Source organism: Phytophthora infestans, genomic scaffold (genome assembly GCF_000142945.1).
Source record: "Phytophthora infestans T30-4 supercont1.36 genomic scaffold, whole genome shotgun sequence".
Taxonomy (NCBI): domain Eukaryota; phylum Oomycota; class Peronosporomycetes; order Peronosporales; family Peronosporaceae; genus Phytophthora; species Phytophthora infestans.
The window spans coordinates 1-2,765 of NW_003303723.1; positions in this window are offsets into that span (position 1 = coordinate 1).

The window sequence follows — 2,765 nt, forward strand, 5'->3', positions numbered from 1 at the left end:
TTTGACGCGATCCGACGTCGTCACGAAGACAGCAGTGATCCGTCTGGACGCGATCCGGTTTGATACGCCGTAGATCCGCCTTGCAGTGATCCAGCCTTGATCCCACTCCCGCTTTGGACGTAGCAACGGATGCAGTCTTGGACGCCGTAGACCCAGTCTGGGTCCAGATCCAGACTTGGACGTAGTGGCAGATCCAGCCTGGACACCGGGTAGATTGATCTAGCGTGATCAGATTGATCTGCACGATTGAGGAACGATTGACCGAGTGATCGCTGGAGCGAGTGATCCGCTGGGAGCTTTTAGAAACGGATTCTTGGGTTTGGTCTGGCGGAGATCGCGATCTGTTTTGGGGGGGCGCGGGGGGGGGTTTGCGTTTTTGGAGAAGGCGGGAGAACCCATTAGCGCGAGCTTTGCGCCATAGATAGAGTATTCGGCCCCCTCTAACAAGCGGGAGAGAGAGTCAGAGAACTCGGCAACACGAGAAGTTCCGATAAGGGAGGAAAGGAGGAGAGAAGGGGGATCCGACACGGCAGCTGTCACCAGCGCCAGTCGTCGACGAGCCAAATCCCGCTCCGATAAGCCACGATCGCGCTCCAGGACCAGCTGTTGCTGCTGAGTTTGGGCTGCAGCGAGTTGATCCCGGAGTTTCGCGGCGGTCGCATCGGCTTCTTTCAATTTGTCACCTGGATTGACAATAACGAGTGAATATGGTGTTACTAGCAAGGACTAAAAGAGGATCCACGTACTCGTGCGGCGAAGCTTGGATTCCAGCTCTGTTTGTGCACGCTTGGCATCCGCCCACTCGGTAGCCGCCTTGTCCCGCTGGAGCTCGCTGTCCGCCAGCTTCGCTTGGATCTCGTCGCGCAATTGAGTCATGCGCACGAATTCCTCGAGCGCGTAATCTCGTCTGGCAGACGCTTTCTCGAGCGACTCCTTGGTGTCTTGCAACTCTTCAGAGAGTTGAGCCAGGGCTACATCCGGCGATGAGGGAGGTGGATTTGGCGCGGGGGACCCTCCACGCGCCGACCCTAAGGCGGATCTGCCATGAGTGGATCCCACATAGTCGTTGGTCACCACCTCCTCCTGGGTCAGACGCAACTCGTCACGGAGCCGGTCCAAGCTCGCATCCGCAGCTGCCCCAGCAGTCTGGGAATCCTCCAGATCCCGCTCGAGTGGATCCGGGATTGGAGCTGGTGGATCTCAGATCCAGCGAGCGCCATCTCCCAAAGGAGATGGTCGTTGTCATCCCGCATGACATCTCGCTGACGGGAGGCGCGATCCAGCCGTCCGGTCAGGTCGCGGATCTCGACCGCCTGATCAGCCAACAAGAGTCGCAGGTCCTGCGACCGAGAGGCCGCACGGTGCTCTCACTCCTGGATCTCCATAGCCTGGTCATGGATTTGGGCTCGCAAGGTCTGAAGTTGGGTAGTGTGCAGAGACGCAGCTTGGTCTTGGGCATCTTGAGCCGTCTGGAGCTCCGCCGTCAGGGTTTGCACCTGATCGGAAAGAGCCTGGGCTAGAACCCGCAGATCGGTGGGCGACATGGAAGACGGACTGACCGGAGGTGTGGTGGATGGGGCCTTGCCCGACGATTTGCCGGTACGCTTGGCGGGAGACATGTGTCGCGAAGGGGAGAAAGCGGTTGTGGATGCTGGTAATGCACGCCGTGAACGCTGTTGTGCAGCGCCGACAACGTACAGGAGGCGATTGTGGTGAAGTGCTTTCTCAGAAATAAGAGAATGGGCCTGACGCGGGGTCACTATCCCGAATCAGTAACAATTTCATGTGATTAGAGGGGATTTGGGTTGGCTGGCACGGATGCAAGTTGCCTGTGGTGGATTAGCCATGACGAGCAGTACCCCGTATGAAATGACGATGAATCTGGGTATGAGCGATGTACGAGAAGGCAAGATCCACCAAGATTTACCTCGGATCCACCCTTACCTGGATTCACCTAGATGGATATGGGATATACTATACAAGAGTGGATCGAGTGTGGATCCTATGAAAAAATGATGGTAGGTGCCACCTGAAGGTGGATCTAGTAGCCACGGCTAATGAAAGAGTCAAGATCCACCGCGAGGTACCCCGAGATCCCATACTTCCGAGTTCGGATCCAAGAAGAGAGGATCCCGCCTGGAGAGACCTGGATCCAGAGTATAGGAGATGATGGATACAGTAGATCTCGAACTTTCGTGAGACAATGGAGATCACAGACGGTTGCGAGATGATGTTGGATGATGGGAGAGCTCAGATCGACGACGAGTGCAAACTTACAGTGAAGTGGATCCAAGCGACCTGGATCCGGATGAGTGTACCCATAATAGGGTGACCATGATGATTACGTCATGAATCCGGTGAATCTGAAGATAATACAGCTGGGATGATGAGTCAAGGGAAGAAGGGACATGCAGCCGAGCCTGGTAAGGAATTTAGCAGATGAAAGACATAGAAGGTAGAAATCCAGGCAGGTATAGACTTAAATATCAATACAGACCTCAATTTGCACAGTAACACGTAAGTGCCTTCCTGCCCTCAAGAACCGGAACTACATTGGCCGTACGAGCTAGGAGAAGGTTGGGAATTGCGAATCTAGTGTTGGTAGTGATAACTGGATAATACATTGGCCAGATCCTACAACCTAGTGAGCTTTTCCTTTACTTGTGCAGATCCGACAGGTTAACCGAATTTACTACTTGGTCGGTTACACCCTAGAGGTTATCAACTTTCAAGATCCTGTCACAGGAGGCGGCAAGTACGACGCA